General features: G+C 41.1%; 1 protein-coding gene and 1 non-coding gene across 3 annotated transcripts in view; one reads left to right on the forward strand and one right to left on the reverse strand.

Annotated features, from left to right (window-relative positions):
• The window catches only part of SRGAP3 (SLIT-ROBO Rho GTPase activating protein 3), a 232,850-nt gene that overhangs the window by 192,129 nt on the left and 16,162 nt on the right, over positions 1-24,559 (reverse strand). The window lies entirely within an intron of this gene.
• TRNAA-GGC lies at positions 21,550-21,624 on the forward strand. Its single transcript has one exon. It is a non-coding gene; the product is annotated as a tRNA-Ala (tRNA).

Consider the following 24,559-nt stretch of genomic DNA (forward strand, 5'->3'; position numbering starts at 1 on the left):
CTTGTGACCAATCCCCCCCCCCCCCCATCAAATCTGGACTGGTCTGTAAGTGGCCTTGGTTAGTACTTGGATAGGAGACTGCAGAGGCAGACAATGGCAAACCATCTTTGCTCATATCTTGCCTCAAAAACCCTACAGGGTTGTCAAAAATTGGCTGCAAGTTGATTGCACTTTCCGCCACTTTCTATAATTTTGGGGCTGAGAAATCTATCCTTTTAATCTTGTCAACTTTTTCTGACCATAATTCCTCTCAAACAACTGTTTTACATTTCATCTATTTCACTTCAATTCATTTGAAGTGACATTATCCCTGCAACATCTACCAAGCAGAAGAATCTCTCCCACTAGGCTGTTAATGAAGATGGGTTACAAGGAGCCAGATTTTAAGACATCATCCTGAAATCCAGATGGAACCCAGTACACTCTTGTTGCCTGCTGTCAATCTCTACTGACTTTCAGTGCAATGAGAAGCTGACCTCCCGGTTCCTGACCTGCATACTTAGAAGCAATGCGAGGGAGCCTGAAAATCAGACATCCCACGAAAGATGCCCAGACTTTGGTTCTGCACACCAAATTTCTTCTGCCAACTTTAAGTTCTGCACTTCTCAAAGTTCTGCAGTTCTATAAACTCCATTTTAAACAAAATGGACCCGTTTCTGTTTGATCCAGTAAATTCAGTCAATTTCTACTGCAGGTTTCATTGGTGCATCATGCCTGAAGTATGATTCACTTAAGTCTTCACAAATCAGAGAAGTTTCCCTACGGTAACACAGCTCCTGGCACCTGCAAAGCTACTGATACAAATTCCTGCAAAGCTGCTGATACAAATTCCTGCAAAGCTGCTGATACAAATTCCAGGTTTAAACATCAGTTAAAGGCCATCAAATTAATCAGGGCTGGGAAAGGCCTCTACCAAAGACCTTGGAGATCTGCAGCCAGTCAGAGTAGATAATGGCACACACCTAACTTTAGGCTTCCAATAAAAAAGCAGCTACTTAAGGAAACTTTAGACTTTGCTCAGTGGAATGGTAAGATGAATGCCAACACAAGGCAAGATGGATTCCCAATTGGAGACAATGTGTTTTCCTCATCAATCCAGCAACCAGACCAGAGCAGCATGTTATACTGCTTTCTGCTCTAGGCCAAAAACCGTTATTAATTTTTACACAGCCTATGCTGGAAGGAGCCAGAAACCAGTTGTCACTTGTAACCTAGACGGCACACATTCACTCAAAAAGCTTACCTGTCACTCTGTTCCCTTCCCTCCATGCTCCTAATGTGCATCTTAAGTTGCAGCTGCCTGGGAAGGCCACCGCAGAAACAGAGGAGGAAGAGGAGGACTTTGGATTTATATCCCCCCTTTCTCTCCTGAAAGGAGAGATCTTACAATCTCCTTTCCCTCCCCCCCCGAAACAAACACCCTGAGAGAGCTCCGAAGAACTGTGACTAGCCTAAGGTCACCCAGCTGGCATGTGCTGGAGTGCACAAGCTAATCTGGTTCCCCAGATAAGCCTCCACAGCTCAAGTGGCATAGTGGGGAATCAAACTGGTTCTACAGATTAGAGTGCACCTGCTGTTAACCACTACACCACTCTGGCTGTCTGATAACCTGGTAATGCAAAAACTGTGTGACTATTCCCAAGAATACAAACATTTTCTCTTCCCCAGCTCCCTGCTCAGGGCAGAGAGGCCACTGTCATGATGAGATTGTTTTTAAAAAGCCAGCGGTCAATGATGCCAACAATGGCATCTCCATCCTTCTTAACTGGAGCATGGAGGCATGTGAAAGAATAAGCCAGTCATGTGAGGTCTCTCTAGGAGTCACCGCCTGTAGTGGATACTGAGGGAAGGGAGTCTGTTCCCTTTTAGATTCCAAAGCAGGCAGAAGGTGAAACCAAGAACATTCATTTTCTCAGTAAATGACCAACAAGAAAGTCAGCCCTCTAGTACATCATAGCCAGATATGCAACTCAAAAAGTCCTACTAGCAGACTTTATCTAGTCACTTCCATTTGGAAGAACTGGAACTTGCAGTGCTGAACTTAACACAGGGAATTGATGTAACAACAGCCCAAAGACTATACCATATTCTGAGAGGTCCCTACTAATTCAGACCTCACTTCTACCATATATTCACCAAAGGGCCACATGAACGGCACTCTCAGCCTCAGGCTGTCAGCGACATGGTAAAAATTCTGGCCTGCTTTACAGATGGTTATAAAGATAACAAAACAGAATAAGGGAAATGCTTTGAATACTGGAAATAATGTGATCATTCCACAGAACTACTAAAGAGATTATTTTTAAAATCAAATAGCAGTCACAGGAATAAATTTATGCATGTTACTTATAAGACTAAATGCTTTCAATGGTCCAACATCTTTGCCCCATACTACAGAGCACTCTTGAGTCAAATGCCAAATTATTTGCTCTGCATCTAACAATATTCCGCATCACCCAAAACTACATGCACACACACACACACACACACACACACACACTCCCCCAAACAGAACATTTCTCTTCATGTCTGAAAAAAGAACTATAACTGGAGGTCACAATCTGTCCTTAAATGCGCGTCATACATTCCTCTACTCGAAATCTTATTAACTCCAGCAAAATTAATTAGGAAAACTGGATGTAGTACAACCCTGTGGCATTTATATGATGCAAGAGGCCTATTTATCTTCTGAACTAACCACAATAGAAGTTAATTAGCACTTTCTGTAAATGACCAACGCTGGTCAATATTTCAAAACAGGAATTTTTTTTCTGTATTATGCCGAGCCAACTGAACTTTGACAGAAATCTGTCCAAAGGTAATTTTCACCTCATGCTTCTAATTTTTTGTAAAACTAAGGATATTCATCTAGCTGTGATTTTAAAAAAATCAATCCAGGCTTTTTACTTCTCAAATAATAGAAAAATGCCTTGCTGTTTTCTCCTTGGCTGATGTGATCACAGCCACTGCAGTGAATATTATTGTCCCGAAACTCTTTTATTGCTTACACTGTCATTTCTGACTTAATCATAAGCTTGTTCAATTGGATCCTTGCCCTTTTCCTAAGGCTATTCATCCAGCATTTTTATGTTTGGCGATTTTGTTGCTTCCATCCCATTCCATTTAACTTTCTGGTAATTATGCAGGCTGAGCTCAGCCTCAGAAAAGAAATCTTAATTTGGCAGGCAGCAAAATATAAAAGGCACACTGTCATTCCCCTCCAACGTTTGGCTGCAACAATCTCACTGCATGATTGGGAAGAATTTCCACCAGAACAGAGGGAGAATTACACATCTCTCCTGATGCAAACAGAGGCTCTGGTGGTCAAAAGACCCTCTGGGGAGTCACTAGAAAAATGTTAGCTCCCTTCCACTCAAAGTAGAACCCTTCTCTGAAACCAATTGTGTATCTGTTTTTAGTTTATTACTATGAATTGATCTGAACAGACATTAAACTACCAGCTGATGCAAATGTGAAATTAGAATTCCTCAAGCAGAGCTCTGGAGAGGCGGCATATACTTCCTAAGTCAACAACAATTGCAGAAGAACTTAAGTTTAAGTCACTGCTTAACCTTGAAGAAGAAGAGTTTGGATTTAGGCCGCATTTTTCTCAACCATAAGGAATCTCAAAGAGGCTTAAAACCTTCCTCCCTTCCTCTCCCCACAACGGACACCTTGTGAGGTAGGTGTGCCACAATAACCTTTAGTAGGTCAGTTCTCCCTTAGTTTTATCTTCACAATAATTCTGGGAAGTAGATTAAGCAGCAAAGCCACCACATTAGCTACAATGAGATCCTTGGAAGAAGGGCAAGATAAAATAAAATAAAAGAAGTATTAGATAAAAACATGGTTTGCCACTTGCACTAGAGCTCTTGCATTAGCAGAAACTTTTAAAAATGCTGTAGCAGCTGCCTGCACCAAGTCAAATATTATACCCCAACTTGCATTTCCTCTTGTACAAGATCTTGTGCAGTCAATTGGCTCTACAATATACAGGGAGAAAAGCATTAGGTGCTGCACAGGATCTCATACAAGGGGAAATGCAATAAGTCCATATATTCTGGTTTCTGTTCAGATCTCTTCAGTAAGTCCATTTTTGTTTTTGCTTGTGAGTTGCTGGATCTAAGCCACTTAATAGATATTTGAGGGAAAGGGGCTCCCTCTTCCCTCTCATGCATATATAGAGTAGGAAAGATCAACCTGATTTTTAAAGAGCAGCCCAACTGTCATAATTCTCTGCATCCATGTCCCTAATTGCTCATTATTCCAAGAGATACCCAACCACGATGAATGGGCTCAGAGATTGAAGATACAAGACTGATGAGCCACGATATAAACCATCAGATTGAATTCAAATAATTACAAGTGTAGAGAGAAACCTGGCAGTTATTTGACATGGCTTGCTACGTTGAAGTGCATCCCCATTTCTTATGTGCTGTATCTTTATTCACTTTGATGTATGATCACGCCCCACACCCCTTGATTGCTTTTCAAAAGCAATCTAAATTAATGTGAATTGGTAAAGGGTAATTATCTCTATGAATAATTAGTGAATGCTAATAAATGCAAATGGAACAAAATACTAAATCACACTATTGCTAATAGATCTTGTTCTTGATATGCACTCAGTCAAGAGGGTTTTTGCAATGCACACAAAGGAAATGTGAGAGGTCCACATCTATGGTTATAGGGTGAAAAAAGAGTATAGGCATTTGGATGGTAAAGAGTTAACTGCAGGCATAGATAGGTATTTAAGACCCAATTTAATTATCAATTAATAATATTATCCATGAAGTACAATGAGTGACACAGATCGGAATTTTTTTAGAAGAATCAGCAAATCTGAAATCATATAAAACTAGATTACTTAATGTAAACCAATATAAATTGGACTGCCTCACATGCAGTGATCTGGAAGTTGTAACTTCAAATCACGTCGAGGCAAGATTTGCTATACGTTCATGGATTCAAGAGGTCCCTTGGCATGGTCGTAAAAAAGCATTTTAGTGCATTACAGGATATTTAACTTTATCCCAAGCCAAACATTATATTGTATCTTCCTAATGCACATTTTAAGAGAATTCATAATCCATATAGGATTATGGCTTTAAAGAACAAACCACGAGGCAAGTAAGATACAAACGCATCCAACACTGCATTAGGAGAGCATCTGACACCAACCGTTCTAGTAACCTTCTAGTAAAAGAAAACCTAAATGGGTTTTTTATCTTTTGAAAGCAGAAAGAAAAAAAAATCCTCTGTCAAACACATTTTTCCTTTAGCATTTTTATACAGAATATATTCTCCTAGTAACACGCAAGTAGCCAGCAAAGGTTCTGATTTTGACAGATACAGTGACTCAGCAAAGATAAGCACTTTAAGCTTGATGAAATGGCAGAATTCATAGCAAGATAGTCTAGAGTAGCCTTCTGAAATACTATTTGTCACGCATTGCCTGTCATTCCAGGGCCACTCCACATACTTTCCTGATACTAATGTAAATATTCACAAGGATGAATACAGCTCATATTGCCCAGGTACCTAGTCTAAAGAAGGACTTCTTCACTCCGATGCTAACCTTCCACAAAGCTGACTCCTACCCATCTCAGACTTTTTCCCTACTGCACTAACAGGCATGAATTTCAAGGACTTGCAGCCTCCTCTGCTTCTGTATCCACTGCCATTTCTTCTCATTCACATGCCAGGGAATTAATTTTTTTCAAAATGAGACTCTACAGTTATTTATTCCCTTTTACGGTTTTTAGATTTAGGAAAAACTCTTTTCCCCCAGATATGAGCAGAACGCTGTGCTGCTTCTCACACTCCCTTGTGTTTTGTCTGCCCAAAACCAGACAACCCCATGCATAATTTTATAAACCTGAATTTTATAAACCTGAATTTTATAAACCCATGCATAATTTTATAAACCTGAATCAAGTTTCCCCTTAGACTTTTCCTAGACTGAAAAGCCCAAGCTCCTCATAAGAAAGGTGCTCCACCCCACTAAACATCCTTTGTACTTTTTCCAGCCCTGCAATATCCTTTCAAGATAGGGTGACCAGAACAGCAAACGGTATTTTGCAGCATTGCTTTATCCTAGGGCATAACAACATTAGCCATTTTATTTTCAACCCATTTCCTAATAATTGCTAGAATAGCACTGCCATACAATGGGTCAACATTTTCACTGGGTTTTCCACAGATCTCTTTGAAACTCTATTTCAGCCAAGTTAGACCCATCAGCATGTATTTATAACTGAGCTTTTGTTGTTGTGGTTCAAGTATGTATCATTTTACACTTGTCTACCTTGAACGCCATTTCCCATGTTATTGCTCACTCACCCGATTTAGTGATATTCAGCTAAAGCTCTTCAAAATCCACTGTGGCTTTCGCCATCCTGAAAAATTTGGTCTCATTTACAAACTCTACTACTGTAACTGCCGACTCCCAAATGCAAGTCATTTATGAACAAATCAAACAGCACCAGTACTGATCCTTCTGATACCCCCTCTGTTCACTTTCCTCCATTGAAAGACCTGTTTACTCTCTACTTCCTACCATGCAAGTAACTTCTAATTGAAAAGAGGACCCATCCTGTTATCCCATGATTTCTAAGCTTACTCAGGAGTCTTTGGTGAGGTACCTTGTCAAAAACCTTTTAAAAGTTCAAGTACATAATGTCCACCACCTGCCCTTAACCACAAAATCCTTAACCATATTAAATAACTCCAAACGGTTGGTGACACAGGACTTTACAGAAGCCTTATTCCTCAAAGTGAGTAACAATTAGTTCCTACTAATTTATCTGGACCTCTCTTTAAAACCTTGAGTGACATTAGCTATTTTACAGCTATCCATCAAGACAACTCCCAAAAGATAATTTCTTTCAGAAAGACTATGGCCATTTATGCACCTATGGCCTCCATCTCATCAAGTGTACATTCCCTTTGGGTTTGATTCTTGGTTACGTACATGTTTCTTGCTTTATGGCAGTCACCCCGCTTTCAGATCAGAGAATCCCAGTGGTTTCTGAAAGCTCTGAAATTGCAACTTTTCCTTTCAGGGAAAGTGAAGGAGATCAGCAGGTGTTCAGCTTTCTTTGGGTTTTCTTGCTCTTCCTTGCCTCTCCCCACCCACACCACAGCAGCTCTTTCCACTCTTTGGGCCACCATTTCAGAATGATCAGCAGGGCTTTCTTGTTTTCTTTATTTTCATGCCCCAGAGATTTCACCAGCGATACTGAAAACAAATTGACATGATCTGGCAAACTGCAAGATCAAAGATGGCAGGAAAAAAGGGCAGCAAGCAACCTACCCAAATAGAAGTTGCATAGAAATGAGGAACTGGGGGGAGTGGCAAAATGGCAGATCAGATCAGCTAGGGACATTTCACAGGATCCCTGTGCAAACAAAAAACTGTGGGAAAACTCCACTGTGAAGCAAACAGCCGGGGAGTGAATAGTGCATGCATATATGGCCCATTTTTTTTGCAATTAAAAAATGCTATAGAAAAGTAGTGATAACTGATGGACAGTGATCAAAACAGGCCAGCAATCAGTTGCACTGCTGTGGGGCAACAATTTCAAATTTGAGTTTTTTCATAGGTGTACATGACCTGGACCTGCAGACTTGTTAGTTTTCAGTTTGCACAGTAGTCCTAGAACTTCATCTCTCATTACCTCAATTTGACTCATGTCTTCAGACACTCAAGTCTTTTACTATTAGAGTCTGGTGAAGACAACAGTCTACTTAGGAATGCATTTTCCATTCCTGCATATGTTACAGTACAATTTGTGGCACAACACAGTCTAAATTCAAGAAGATAGAAACAACAGAAAAGAGAAAAATGGTTATCTTTGCCAACAAATTTGGATTAAACTGTCATTTGAAAACCAGAAGTCCATCTGCTATGCAAAAAAAGCCACACACCCAGACCCAGCAAGCCTTTTCACAAGCGCACATGAGCTTCTACAACTAGGATCTGTGTGTTTTTTATACAAACATTTCCAAATGGAAAGCTGCTACACATATTGAAAGGGTTTCCCAAAGTTCTGTTGGTCCTCTTCCAACAGAAGCAAGCCAGCGGAGAGGGGAAGTGATGTATAATAATTCCCCATTCCCAATGCAGAATCCCATTATGTGCCCAGTATCATTCCCAAATGAGTACCCTGAATCCTAGAGCAGCACTTTGAGACTATTCAGTTGACTGATGCAGGAGAGTTCCCAGCTGGCTGGATAAGTGCCAATATTTACAGTTACTGTATGAAATATTGTTCAAGACTCAGAAAGTGGAATTCAGAATAACCTGAATAAGGCCTCCACAGTCCCCTATACCAAGTTACCATTGAGACCTCATGCCTGCTCACAGCATCTGAAGCTCCAGAGGTCCTCACTCTGTAAATTCTGTTACAGACTTTAAAAGGAAGAAAAAGTAAAAGTGGAATCAGTCCTTAAAAGGTTCAGCCTGCAAAACATCCAGCACAGACATAATTTGTGGCTAGGATGCAAGTTCAGCAGCAAACAAAGCTAAGTAGCTGCTGGTTGTCGTTGGCCTTTTGTTGGGAACTTCTGCTCTCTCCTTCTACAGCTGATGGAAAGCTAAAGGCAGGCAGGTGCACAAAAGCAAGGGAAATTATCGCTGAGGGCAGGAGGGGGAGGGGCAGGAACTAACAGGTTCTTCAGTCGTCGTCCAGTGCTACAAGATCATTCTGAAAACAAATAGAGTAGCTCATCAGTAATTTTATATATTATTATGATTCACACAGAATTATGATCCAGATTTCCTGAATCACTGAAGTGGAGGTTCCTGTGTGAAATCTATTCACACACATGCCCTAAGAACTATACGCTTGTGTTGAAAGGACATTTTTTCTTCTTTAACTTCTATTCTGCCTTACAACATTCAATACACAATAAGGCTTATTGTGGAAAAGTTTGTGCTGCAAAACTAGGGTTTTTTAAGCATTGCAGGATTCTTGTTTTTGCAGACAAAACCTTAACACAATTATCCCACTGTGCCCCATTTGTTTAGGCCCAATTTGTTTACATTCAGCTGAAAAAAAAGCAGGTTTTTGTTGCACAGAGCAGTTAATGTGCATGATGCTTTACAGAATACAAGAAAGCAGGTCCCTGCCCTAAGGAACTTACAATCTAGAATTTGAGACAAGGCAGGTGACAAAGAGGAGAGAGAGATAATAGAAGTGATGAAAAACTGTGTACTTATTCCAATGGGCTTTGTTCCTGCAGGGGAGAGTTTGCAAGTTTTCCCTGGGCAAGTTTTCCCTTATCAGGAGAACATCTTCACACATACAAAACATTTTGTATCTCATCTGAACAAAAATTAGGAAGGAAGAATTCTGTGGTCATGTATGCACTTGCAGTCTCCTTTGCATTGAACATACATTCCTTTTGGGTTTGATTCTCAGTTATGCACACATTTCCCCCTCCTCAGCAGTCACCCTACCTTCAGATTAGAGAATCCACATGGCTTCTAAAAGTCTAACTTTTCCCTTTGCACAGAAAGCAAAGGAGATCAGCATGCATTTAGCTTTCTTCAGGTCTTCTTGCTCCTCCCTGCATTCCCCCATCCATACCACAGCAGTTCCTTCTACTCTTCAGGTCATCATTTCAGAAGAATCAGCTGGGCTTTCTTTCTTTTTTTGTTATTTTTACACTGAAGTGAAACTGAAAAGAAATTGACCTGGTCTAGCAAACTATAGCTTGACCAAAGATAGGAGGGGGGAAAGGCAGCAAACAACCTCCCCAAATAGAGTTTGCCAGAAACAAGGGGCAGGCAAAATGATGAATCAAATAGGGACACTTTGCAGGAGAATCACTGTGCAAACAAAACAACTGCAGGAAAACTCCCACTGTGAAGCAAACAGTTGCAGGGTAAGTAGTGAATGCATAAATGGTCTGCATCTTATTCAGGAAGCTTTGGACCTACTGCCATAAAAGTTCTTCATAACTAGTTAATGTTCCTACCAGTTCCTACCTGCTGAACTTAGGGTTGCCAAGTAGTGTAAAGAAAAGTTTTTCATAAAACCCTGAAGTGTGCAGATGGACTATTGAAGCTTTTTGTGGGATGGAGATAAATAATGTCCCATTAATCCTCTAATAAATGATAGGGCTTTTTTTCCAGGCCAGTAACAACCCTATTTGTAACTGAGAAGCAACATTAAACATGCTTAATATGACAGAAAAAATATATCTGTTATAGCTTAGTCTGGGTGCCTCAATTTCAGGTCTGGTTCCAAGGCCCAAAGAAAATTACACAAAATTTGACATGAATTAATTTTACTCAGATGCAGTTTCTTTCAGCACATAAAAGGTAATTTCTTTTAAGCAAGTTAAGAAAACTACATTATAACCCTTTTAAGGTGGCCAACATCATTCTGTATTCAGACTCCTTCCCCCATGATTCAACTCTCTCACCACCCTCACAGAAAACAAATAGGCCAGTTCTCTCCTCCAGAGAAATAACAGAAGTGTGGATATAATGAGATACCACAAAGCAACATCTGCAGATATCAGTATTCCATTCTCTTTAAGAAGTTTCGACTGTCAAGAGAAGAAAAAGAGAAAACAAAACAATACAAAAAAGCAAATGCTTACCAGTAACATCTGAATAAAGTGGAAATAACCCCAGCCACTAGCCCACACAGTGTGACTATAGTGACCTATACTTCACTCACAACCTGGGTCGACAGCATCTTGCTGTGTTGGCTTCACAAATCTCTGCCAAGAAGATGAATTGCTTGCAATCAAACCATGCAGTAAAATGAGTGGGTAATCTTGTTTGAATGTCATTTGAAATATACAAATTATTCAGAGAAAAAACAGTTAACATATTTTGGACTTCTACTGCTATATGTCAGATCATATCTTTTGCTGTCTCAAGATTCTGGAATATGCATTTAGTATGTGAAGTACTTGACTGTTATCTCCTTTTTTATGTTCATTTGGAGACAACTGAGGGCTGTAGTATAACATAAGGGAGGGGGAATCTCACTTGCTCAACCATCCCCTACCCCTCCACCTTCTCCTCTGCCTAGCTGATTCTGGCAGTAGCAGCTGCCACATGTACCTCATGCAAATGATACACAAGACAATAAGCCTCCATTGCCACACTAGGAGCAAGAAATTCTTTTTTCTGTTTGGGGGAGGATTTAAATATACATACCAGTTTTTTAGGATCTAAAATTTTCATCCAAACCTAAAAGAGTCACTCAAATTTGTAAAAATGTCTGTTTTCTCTTGAAAAGGCCCCCAATTTACATATTTAAGTATCCACATGTAGATGTGCATTAAGTGCCATCAGGTCACTTCCAAACCTATGATGCCCTTATGAATCAATGACCTCCAAAGTGATCTATCCTTAACAGCCTTGCTCAGGTCTTGCAGACTGAAGGCTGTGGTTTCCTATATGAAGTCAATCCATCTCATGCTTGGTCTTCTGCTTTTCTTGTCAATATTTCCTTTTGCAGCTACTCTGGCCTTCTCATAATGGATAAACAGGTGCATCTTTTGTTTTGTGTACACCTTTGCTGGTGCAGCCCATCTGTGTAATTCTTCTCATAAGGTGACCAAAGTATAATGGCCTCAATTTAGTCATTTTAGTCATTTCTAGGAAAGTTCAGGGTTGGTTTGATCTAGAGCCTATCTAGACCCTACTCATCTGTCTTTCTGGCAGTCTATGGTATCCATAAAATTATCCTTCAACACCATATTTTCAAAGAAATCTTTCCTCCTATCAGTTTTTTTCACTGTCCAGCTTTCACACCCATACATAGTAATGGGGAAAACAAGGGCATGAACTAACTTGATTTTGATAACCAGTGAAGTATCCTCATAATTATCTTTTCTAGCTCCTTCATGGCTGCCTTTCCCAGTCTCAATCTCCTCCTGATTTCTTGTTATACAGTCCCCATGTCAAACAACAGATATATTGATTATATACCACCTCATTCCCACCTTATTTCCCCTACCATACCCAATTCATGTTACTTGCACTAAAAATCATTTTTCCCCAATTTCACACTGGAAAAGGAGTTATGAATACATCATGCTAATGCCAAAGCTATTTTAAACGTTCCATAAATGGAATCTCCCAAACAGAATGGAATTGTCCTTGAAACTAAATATAAGATACCCACTCCAGTTACATCCATGCCTGCCCCTGCAATCATTAAGCTGAACACACTCTTCTACAACAATGTTGTGATGCATTACAGCCAGAATCCATTATTCTTCATTTTAGCTAGCATGCACATAAAGACCAGCTGAGAAATTCTTCTACATTTCATCTGTAACCATGGATTCTTATCCAATATTCTTGTGCCAGTGCCAGGCAGTCTGCAGCCAGATGGATGTATTTACTAATAAGACAGATCAGTTTTGTCAGGTTCTAATTAGCTTTAGAAAAAGCAGAGCCCAAGATTTCAAACTATTACCATGCTAATAGGGGCTCTGAAGTGCATGCAAAATGGACAGAGGTGATCATCAGAAGAGGGGTGGATTAAAGGGTTGTCATGAATGATACCAGACAGGTAAGGTTTAGGGAGCAGAATTGTTGATTCAGACAGCTAACCAATTTCAACAGAAAAAACATACCAGGGGTAGGGAACCTGCGGCTCTCCAGATGTTCAGGAACTACAATTCCCATCAGCCTCTGTCAGCATGGCCAATTGGCCATGCTGGTAGGGGCTGATGGGAATTGTAGTTCCTGAACATCTGGAGAGCCGCAGGTTCCCTACCCCTGAAACATATGGTCCCAGAGCCAAAATATCAGGTTTCCAATGAAGTGCTGTTCATTGTTTTCCTTAATTAGATAGCCTGTACGCAATTTTAGACTCTGTACTGCTTACAAAGCTACCTTGCTGGCTACTTTTGCATTTAGAATTTTCCTCTTATTCCCCCACCACCACCACCACCACCATCACAACCCACTCGTGAAAAAATTAAACTTAAAATTAATCTGTAAGATGTTAGAATTTATGCTATTCTGTCTCTTTTACTTAATTAATACCCTTCCTTTCTCCTCAATAGAGACCCAAAGCAGCTTATTTTATTCTCTTCTCCTCCACAGAACTCTCACAACAGCCCTGCAAAGCAGATTAGACTCAGATTGTGCAACTGGCCCAAGACCACCTGGCAAATTTCCACAGGAGGGTGGGGATTAGACCCTGGGTTCTAGTTCTTAGTCCTATGTAACTATACCACCACACTGGTTCTCTAGTGCTACCAGAGTGTTACAGAGTTGAGAAGTATGTTCATCTTATCCAAAAACATAGACTGCATGCCTTTCTGGCCAGGAGACCTCAGTTAACTTTCTCGCCTAACAGTAACAGTGATTCAGAACACTGAAAACAATTAAGAGGGAGGGGAAATCTAACAAAATCTTCATTTCAAATGGCAGGGAGTTGTTTTCCTCAGACCTGTGAGAACATCTGGAGTATATCTTCAGAGAAAACTAGGAGCATGCTCAAATCTGGAGAGCAAAAGCTTGAGATGAATAGTCTTATCTGTGTATTTGTACTATGTAATCTCCAAGAAAGATTCATGAATATTTTAACATTTATATGGGATTTTTTAAAAAGAAAACTCCCTCTTACAGATGCTATTTTCTGGCTTTGTGACCTGTAAAATTATCTTCTTTTCTTCCTGGTTCAGAGAGAGGTAAGCCATCTGTTATACATCAGCTTCACATATTAAGAGAGAGAAAGATGTCATCTTTATATACTAAATTACTTGAAACACAATTTCTTGCTCTCTTCTCCAAACACACACTCCTATAAAAGAGTGACTGCAGAGAGGTTATTTCCCCAACACAGCCAATTCTGGGTTTTGAAAAGCAGACACTTGCATCATACATGGATGAGCTACAAGAGCAGAAGGCAACAAAGATAAAAAAAAATGTTGTCTTCATTTTTAAGACCATGTGCAAATGCAGACTCCATTAAAGGCCTTCATGTTTTATACCTCATCATGACTCTAGTTTTCCCTCTGTAACATACTTCAAAGAAAGCTGCTTTTTGCAATTTTATAGCTATTTGCATTTTCTTCTCCTGCTTCTGGGGTCCTCCTTAAAAAAAAACACACAAGACTATGGCACATTTGGGCACATAGACCAAAGTGTAATGTTTTATAACATTTTATACATTAAAAGTTTGACTGCAAACATACCAAAAAGCAAGAAGGAGATCTCTACTAATGATAACTGTACAAACACGTGTGCACAGCCTCACATCTCCCAGTTAGATTTCAAGTTATTGGAGCAATGTTCTGTTGAAAAGATGAAGCAGCAGCAAAACAAATGACAAAATGGAGAAAATGGGCAAGCTATCAGGAACTGATCCCAACAAACCATGGAGCCTTGATCCAACAAGAACATGCACTAAAACCCTTTTAAATGTTCCCTGAAAATGGCAGCCTTTGTTCCAATTACATGTTTTTAAAGTTCTGCAAAAGCTATACAGCTACTTACAGTTACTAGCTACTTTTCTTTAGACAGTATAGGCTAAAACATAAAAAGCATAGGTTTTACTGTAGTTCTCCTTGGTGGCCCAGAGGAGCCCGGCCAGCGCAGCAACAAGCAACAAGCAACAAGCAACAAGAGGAATCCACACACACCCCCATGGAGCCCGGGGCTAGAAATGAGTTTTCCACCAAGCCGGGGGGGGGGGGGGGGGAAAACTCATTTCTTGCCCTAGGCTCCATTTTGTGTCAATATGCCACTGGTTACTATCTGAAAACCACACTGAGCTAACTCACCAGTCTCAGGTTTATAAGCCTGAGGACTTTTCCACAGAATTCATATAAAACATTTTGAGGCAGGAAATAAAATGTTTCCTCCATGGAGTTCTGTATTGTTTTTACCCCAAAATGTTTTATTGCCATCCTCAAAACATTTTAAATTAATCCCCTTCCAAAACAATTCTCTGGCTGAAATGCTTTGAAAACGTCTTCAGTTGCTGTGTAATCTATCGACAACATTTCCTAGACATCTCTGCTTCCCTGAACTTCCTCCTCAGCGCCATTTTCTGAGATCACTCAGTTCCCTCTCACCTGTTTATCTGCAGCATTTCTCCATTTGTTCTTATATTTCGGGTGGGGGGGATCTTATATGAGGAGTATAGAATGCAGCATGAGGCTGTGAAGCATGGAAGGATCGATTCAACACAAAACTTAAAAACAAAAGAGGGGGAAAACCACACAATAGTGGCCAGGACGCAGAAGGGGGGGAAACCAAAAGTGGGGGACTGAAAACTTTTTACAAACTTTTTACAAATGTTTTTTAAAAAGTGTGCAGAGAGGCCTCAGTTTGACATCAGAGCTCTCCCCAACCCAAGGTGTTCTAATTTGTCAATACCATTGACTTAGCTCTGCCTTAGATACAAGGCAAAAATGGAAAGTCCTTCATCAATCAGCTCTAGGATTGCTGGAAGAAAAAAAATATCACAAAGAACCCTGATGTGATTTTCAAAATTCATGTTACATAGGGAGTTTTTAGATGACACCTAGTTAGCACATATTAGCTGAACTGTCTCTCAGAGCCTTTTCCTGGAAAAAGGCAACTCTTTCTATTTATGTATGTAAACGTTCTCCTTTTAATTCTTCAAGGCTAAATCAATTCCTTAAGGGCTTGTTTACATTCTCAGCGGTGCTGAGGTTGTTCCTGGAGCTTGCTACCAAATCATATCAGAACTTGGCAAAGATCAGATCAGCCTCTGCACATTAATCATGTTGAAAGAATATAGAATACTTCAGCAGCTGGAACACACACAAACAGCATCTACACAGTTTCCCGATGATGCAGAAAGAGGCTTCCTCAAACTTCCTTGGCTGCAGATTTCATTGCTAAATAGGTCACTTCAAAATTTATCTACCCTCCAGTAAGTGGAACCCATCATTTCTTGTCCTATCTTTCAAGTGCATGATATAAATAACTAATCACTTAAATAGTTCAAATGTCTTCACTGCTTCTATATCGATCTTTCTCAAGTCTGTCTTGTCACGGTCAAACCATATAGTAAGGACTGGTTTCTAGACAGAAGACTGCAAATGATCAAGCTACACACAGCTCTCTCAGCTTTACTTTTCCTACCCACACACATAGTACTAAATGAGCAAGTGTAACAACAGGGTACCCCCATGTATCCTCAGAACACATTCCATTTTGTCAAACTCTTCTTTCAACTGGAGCAACCAGATGCAGGAGAAGAAAAACAGACTCTAAAGGCCTTTCCTCACAGTTATGGAAAACATAACTGTCTTAGCGAATAATTTGGACCTCACCCCATGGCATCAAACAACTCCAGTTTTTCCCAGATTTTTTAATGGGAGGAGGGCTGAAGCAGCGACACCACAGCCTTTAATCTCCTCTTACATTCACGTCCCCAGCATACCATTAACTACTTCAAGAAGCAGCACATCTGCCATGTAATTTAGCAATTTGCCCTCACTACCTCAGGCAACAGAGAATGCGGGCCCATCCTTTGTTCCTCACATATTACCCAGTTTAAGGGGCTGCAAAGTTTCCCCTTGTTTGTTCTCCGGTCTTTATTATAGGTTGATTTATATGGAGCCAGACAAGAGCATCCTGATAGAACCAGGCACTGTAAATGCTTCATCAAAAGAGGGTGTGGTTCCAGTAACTACTGACCAGCAGCAATTATACCTTTTTGAGACAAGGAACTGGAGTTGTGGGTGGCAGCTCTATACTTCTTTGGATCCAATGGGTAATCCGGACCTATTTCAGTTTGGTTACAGGCCTGGGTTTTGGGACTGAAGCTACCATGGCCATTTCTAATGAATTCCTTTCACCAGGAGAGAATACAGGAAGAGTGTGACACTGTTGATCTCCTGGACAGAATCCTCGGCTACCAAGATGTACTTGAGTCTGGATAGTGTATGTTGACTTCTCATGATCCAGACAGCTACACAAATTAAATCAAGTGATTAGGGGCTAGGATTTCAGTACCCTTTTAGTGATGGAACACAGTCAATTATACGATGTAAGTAATAATGAAAAGATTTCAAAACAACAAAAGTCACAGAATTTCAGCTTCTCCTTGTACATAATTTGGATTTCCCAGCTGGAGATTTTTAGCATGAAGTACACACACTTTGACTGTGCTCCACCATTTATCCACCAGTAGCTGGGTTAAAATCACATAACTAGCCTTGAGATATAGCTCTGTTTCCCAAAGGTATGAAGTGATTGGTGACCATAGCAACTGAGCCAATGTCTTCCTTCCATACAAACACTGCCAATTCCACTGAATCATCTAGCAGAGCTGGGATCAGCCATTAGGCTCTGTATGCTAAAAAAGCGTAGGCCCAGAACAATTAGGGTTCTTGCTGTAATATAATTTCCCAAAAGCTCCTTTAAAAGAAAGATTGTTTTTCCTTTTATCACATGGAGAGGAAAGGAAGATGGATAGAATGGCTGTCTCACACACAGCTGTCATGCACACTGTGGACAGGATACAGCATGTAGTTCTGCTATTTCCCCAACACACACACACAAAACAGTGCACAGCAACCCACCACAGAAGCTCCAGAGATTTTTGATATCAAGGAACTGCAAAAATAGTCACAGGGGTCCTGCCACCCATTTGCAAAGCCTACCTGTACCCCAAGGGATTCTTGAGACTAGCCAATACCCTTCTAGGACCCTGCACCTGGTCCAAAGGGCCCTCTCTCTTATAAAGCAGATATGAGAAACCTGTAGCAGCAGGTTTCTTGAAGGGCACACTTAGGTCTGTGTAGATGAAAGAGCCTCTTGCACAACCCAGGGGCTACTCATTCATACATTAGCTCAGTACAAATGCTGAGTTTCTAGACAGAACTGCAACCAAACTGATTACACTCCATGCTCCCATGCTGATGTTACATTGCTTCTGCATCCATATTTTTCCTAGTCTGTTTCATCATGGCCAAACCAGATTGTCATGATGACTGGATTTCAGAAAGAACACTACAAATGATCAAATAACTATGGCAATCCAATGGTAGATTTTAGCAAAATCAACTGTTCTACAAAGGCAGTTGGAAGCAGAGTATTTCAAAATCTTTTAGCAAAACAGCACCACCAGCACCCAATTCCTTTTTCAAGCATGATCAAATTTAATATGCCTTTTAGACCTTCAGAATTTGAAAGGAGCATAGAAATTGCCAGATTTAGACAAAAAATCCAATAAAGATAGAACATGAGATTTGGCAAGATTACACAAAGCTTTTAAATGCCTTGATTTATATAAAAGGAGATTAGTGATGCCACGCAAGAAAGTGATCTCACAGAATTCAGTTTTCTACTCAGCCATGTAGAGTTCAATGCAAATAACATAAACCTTGGAATTGTTGCATTAAGGCAAGTATTTGAAAACACACATTTAGATTGACATCTTGATCATCAACAACAACAACTACCAAGGTCCAATGGCTCTTTTTCTCCAAGTGAGTAATCTTCTAATTAGAGGCGTAGCTGGGCCAGAGTGCGCCCGGTGCACACTCTGGCTTTTTCGCGCGCCCCCCCGGGCGCCCCCCCCCCCCACTTACTTTAGGAAACCATGCAGGCTGGAGGCCTGTTCTGGTGGGAACTACATTTCCCAGGATATTCTGGGAAATGTAGTTCCCACACAGGCAGGTCTGTTCTGCAGCCTGCTCGGTTTCCTAAAGTAAGTGTGGGGGCACTGTGGGGAATCACGCCTGCCCCCCCACGGCACCCCCTCCTGCGGCATCCCCCCACATGACCAAAATCCGTGCACCCGATGCAGGCGCATTCCCCCGTCCCCTGGGAGCTTCGCCACTGCTTCTAATAAAAGAAAACTCCACCCAATGGAAGATCCTTCACACAGAAGAAGCTAGCCAATACATCCAAATAAGTATGAGCAAGTTTCACATTCTGGTTAGTGTACTATACCAATGCTCACCTGTACCTTCCTTCCAATTTAACATGAAGACTTTCTAAAATTAGTCCATAATTGATATTTGTACGGTTTTGCCAAACCCTTCTACTCACTTTAGGGCTCCCACTTCCCCAGGCAAAATTCTGATGCATGGTTAAAGAACCAAACAGTACAGTAGCGGAATAGTCTATAAGGTGTACAACTGTACTTAGAAATTTTCTGCCCCCGAGGAAGTCCTTTCAAACACAGTTCCAGACTAACTGTAACACAAAGTCAGATCAACAACACATCAAGCCACATGTAACATATACATGCAGCCTATTGTTGAGGAGATCACTGAAAAGATTTTTGTGTTTTAATTCTCTTTTTACAAATGGGAAACACTTTCTTTTTACAAATGGGAAATGTAAGAATTTCTCACACAAACAAGTAGATAGCCCCTGGTAGGGAACTCAAACTTCAAGCAAGAACTGGGATATTTAAAAGGTGGTTCGCTAAGGAACTCCAAGTTACCTTAACAAGATGAAAATAAACATTATACTCCAAATGAAAAATTCACCAGGTTCTCCACAGAAAAACCCTTTTGCTCAAGCAAGTGGCTCACTCTTGGCCCTTTTCACTGCATACAGCATTAGAGCTGTCTGCCAATGAAAGAGAAATGCAAAAAGCAGCCTTGTATTGCTGTTCATCCAACCCTGACCCAAGACAGAATCGTTTGCTCCAAAGGGGCAGAAAACATTCAGAACTCCTGGAACCAAAGAGAAGAAGCAGCCCCTCTTTTCTGTTCATGCTGTCCTATTAGGCTTGCCAGAACTCCAGCTCTTTTACTTTGTGCCAACATACTAAAAATATTTGCAAGGCCTCTACATCAGCCAAGCCAAGATTTTTGGATTGCAAAGCACAAGCAAGGGCTTAGAAAGCAATTGCTGAAATCCACCAAGACAATCTCTGTCATGGGACCCTCGTTAGCTGAGGACTCTCCTAATTCAGAAGAAAAGGAACATATTGTTGTAAGTGGATCACTATTTTGAAATCTCTATATCAGTCTATTGCCGTGGTGGCGAACCTATGGAACTCCAGATGTTCGTGGACTACAAATCCCATCAGCCCCTGCCAGCATGGCCAATTGGCTGTGCTGGCAGGGGCTGATGGGAATTGTAGTCCACGAACATCTGGAGTGCCATAGGTTCGCCACCACGGGTCTATCTCAATCAGGAATCTAGCTTTCAACTCCAATTCCATCCCATGAAAATACCTATAGACTCTGTAAACTGAAGAATTTGTCCATATTATTCTCAGTGCATCTTCTTGTGAGAACCAGCATGGTGTAGTGGTTAACAGCAGTGGACTTTAATCTGGAGAACTGAGTTTGATTCCTCACACCTCCACATGAGTGGCAGACTCTAATCTGGTGAACTGGATTTGTTTCCCCACTCCTACACATGAAGCCCATGGGTGACCTTTGGCTAGTCAATTCTTCAGAATTCTCTCAGCCCCACCTCCCTTACAAGGTATCTGTTGTGGGGAGGGGAAGGAGTTTTTAAGCAGTTTTGAGGCTTCTTACAGGACAGAAAGGCAGGATATAAATCCAAACTTTTTTTCTCTTCTTCATCTCTTCTTCATCTGAGCAGCCCGGTTTACACATTCACTGCTTATCTCCATAATACAACTTTGCAAGGGAGGAGCATATACTTCTACCTCAGATTTCAATGATTAAACTAAGTCAACTGCACAGTTTCATTCAGGAACAAGGATAACGCCGAACAACTAGAATACAGATTTAAAAGCAGGGCTTATAAATCATCCCTTGTTACATCCCACCCAGTGCCCATGACTTGGGGGGCATCATTGGACAACTAGCATGCCATTCATCTACATCATCCAGTGAGATAGGGATCCGGGAGAAGCATCGAACAGGCATAAAAGGCACCAGACCTATCTCCTGAGCACCATTTGAACAAGCAGCTCAGTTCCTATTCTCCCTCACATCTTGCAGCACAGGACTAGCCAGTTATTTTAAGTGTTTTTACCAACTGAGAAAGGGTATGGGAGGAGGGGGGAGGAGGAGAAAGCTGAAAATAGAAATCAATGTTGTAATCAACAGTGAGAGAAATACTCAAGTATCCTTTCTCAATCCATGAGGCATTGTTCAGAAACAGGTTTGGCGGTTTTCATGTGTGTTACTTCCGTTTACTAGAAGAAAGAGTACAATGCGGGTAACTTAAAGCTTCAGTCAAGGCATAACAGCCTCGGCTCCGGGCTCTTAGCCTGTGGCCTTTTGTGAGCCACGCCAGCAGAACCAACATCTTGGGTGCTGTGTGGTTTCTGGGCTGTATGGCCGTGTTGTAGCAACATTCTCTCCTGACGTTTCGCCTGCATCTGTGGCTGGCATCTTCAGAGGATCTTCAGATGCCAGCCACAGATGCAGGCGAAATGTCAGGAGAGAATGCTGCTAGAACACGGCCATACAGCCCGGAAACCACACAGAACCCCAGTGATTCCAGCTGTGAAAGTCTTCGACAATACATAGAACCAACATCTGCCCGAGCAGTCCACATGGCTCGTCCAACTTTATGCCTGTACTAGAGGGCCTGTTAACCTTGGTTTCAATGCAGATCGTTTATGTGCATTTACATGGGGAGACAGGGTGGCTCAGTGGTAGAGCATCTTCTTGGCATGCAGAAGGTCCCAGGTTCAATCCCTGGCACCTCCAAAACGGACCAGGCAGTAGGTGATGTGAAAGACCTCAGCCTGAGACCCTGGAAAGCTGCTGCCAGTCTAAATAGACAATACTGACTATGATGGACCAAGGGTCCAATTCAGTATAAACTGCTTCATGTATGTTTGTTCTACCTGTAAGATGCCTTGAGGCTACCACAGAGGATAAACATTTCAATACAAGTACCTCCAGAAGCAACGATTCTTCTACAAACTAATTTCAGCTTTCAGAGGGGGCAGGAGAAATTAATTTCTGCCTTTTGTGTTACATTTGGTATCGGGAGAGGGAATTATTCTAATCCGTCTTGACTCCCCATGCGTCTCAGAAGGCAACCTGCCTTTGCTGTTTTGGGTGGTAGCTCGAGTCACACCATTGAGATAAAACCAAATACAGGCAAGAAACGCTGGGGGATGAAAAGCCTAACATAAAAAACATTTTCCCTTTTTATATTTTCCCCCTCTTCAGCAGGCCACTGGAATGAAAAAGTAAATCTTGCCTGGTGACAGAGGCTCAAAAATGTGCACACATTATATTAAATTATTATTCCTTGCAGGAGACTATAAATATATCAGTTAACACACACACTACAAGAATTCTGTGCCAGACTCAACAAAGCCCTTTAAAATTCTTCACCTGGAACCAGATACAACCGATGGGCAAACCCTGTAAGAGAGCATTTCATTCATTCATTTATTTATTTGTTAAAGGAAAGGATTCATAGTGCCACAGATGGGAATATCCACCTTGTAATCAAATGCTTATCCCTCCAACATATACAACAAAACAGACTGTGCAATCTACCTCTGCTTTGACCGTTTGCTTCTGTAAATCATTTATATGTATATAAAATGACCAGGAACATGTCAAAGGGAGAAGGCCTGGCTATCATCCCAAGCTCAGGTTTTTCCCAAATCAAGTTGTAAGACCCTTGTTTTCCCCAGTCACAAAGCACTGGTTTAGAGGGAAATTCTATAGGGAAGGAAATAGAGAAATTTTCTAGGAAGGCAAAATATTACCTATGCAAATACAAGGGGAACAAGGGTTGGGGCTATTCGCAGAGACTTGAAATTTTGGGGCAACAAAGAAATTACTCCTCAGCAACCAAAGGCAGACCTGGACTGTTATTTAGCCATTTGAGTTTCATTTCTGACTGGAAGTATTTACTCCTGACACTAAAGGGGGATGTCCCTGCAATGATCAGCAAAGGAAAAAAATAGAACCAACCCGTCAAGTTCATGCTCTTCAGGAGGTGATAGGACACTTGGTAAAGATTCCAAAGTAGACTGGACTGAAGAGGAACCATTTGTTTTTATACTTGTTTTTGGCCAGGGCACAAAAACAGTTAACCTTGGCAAAGGCAGCCTCCATTTTGATTCTGCAGGGCGGCAAAATGGTAACGAAAAGTTCCCATTGTTGTAAATAGGATTATAAAATCAAAAAAAAGTTGCTTGCTGAGAGCTTTTTCTTTTTTTCCCCTTTTTTGGCCACTCCCCCGGGAGGAAGCAAACAGCAAAAGCTTTAAGGAAAGGCACAAGGAGGAGTGTCTCATTTTAGCGAAATGTTGTGACATACACAATCCTACTCACTAAGGTAGCATAGGGGAAGATGAGCAGGATGAAGTCTGCTGTGAGTGAAACAAAAGAAGAATTACACACCAAGTACACAGCATTTTTGAGGAGTCACAACAGTACTTGCTATTTGGACCACAACCCTGACCAAAGACACCTGAAACAAAAACAAAAACATTAAATGTATTGTCGAAGGCTTTCACGGCCGGAATCACTGGGGTACTGTCTGGTTTCCGGGCTGTATGGCCGTGTTCTAGCAGCATTCTCTCCTGACATTTCGCTTGCATCTGTGGCTGGCATCTTCAGAGGATTCTCTGAAGATGCCAGCCACAGATGCAGGCGAAACATCAGGAGAGAATGCTGCTAGAACACGGCCATACAGCCCGGAAACCAAACAGCACCCCAAAAACATTAAAGCGTGCACAGTTCACCTTCTAGGGCCCACTCCTACATGCATGCAGACATAAGCATTTGGCTGCCTGTTTTCTGTAGGGTGCCTGCAGTGGCACCCCAATTGCTAACTGAAATAAACCAGTTTCATGGCTATTTTCATTGCTATCCAGTCATTCACTAACCCAAAGATGAATAAAAGTGGATTATGATAGCCTGCATTTTCCAAAACCTTGCAGACTTTGTTCAACTTGCCTGGTCTGTGTGCAAAACTGCTCGGACACCAGCTTAGCAGGAAGCACCTGTGATAGATTTAATTTATTTCCATTCAGATAAATTGATCTTTATTACGAATAACAAAAGGACATCTCTTGTGCAAGGCCTCTTGGTTTAGTTTTCATTTTTTAGATGAAGCTTCAACTTAACTATTCAACAGCACAAATACCCATTGGATGAAACCCCCAAATGCACAGGCACATACAGAAGAAATCAGAGTGGTGACCCCCCACATACACATTCCCCCCCCAAAAAAAGTGGGTAACTTAACGACAATGGATACTGATTTATTATATCTATCCTTTCAGAGACAATGTGTCACCTCGAGCTTCTGATATAACAACAAGAAAAAAGCTCACAGCAAGTTCTGCCTGTGTGGTGAAAACATAGTTTCCTCCTAGCTTTCCATTTGAGCAACAGAAGAACACAACAGCAAACTGATCCATGCCACAAGTTTGGCAATTGCCCTCATGCTTCTGGTAAGCTACCTGCATGCGTATACACACACACACACTCTCACACACACACACACACACACACAATTTACTACTGAGCTTCACAACCACTCTTGATGTTATTTGCAAGAAACAAAAAGCTGAGGTTGTGATTTTCTGTACCTATGTCTGGAAAACAAATTACTTAGTTCTCTAAAAACTCTTGGTCTCTGCTGAAGTTATATGTTTGAAACTTACCTA

The sequence above is a fragment of the Sphaerodactylus townsendi genome, linkage group LG03 (assembly GCF_021028975.2).
Source record: "Sphaerodactylus townsendi isolate TG3544 linkage group LG03, MPM_Stown_v2.3, whole genome shotgun sequence".
Classification (NCBI taxonomy): Eukaryota; Metazoa; Chordata; class Lepidosauria; order Squamata; family Sphaerodactylidae; genus Sphaerodactylus; species Sphaerodactylus townsendi.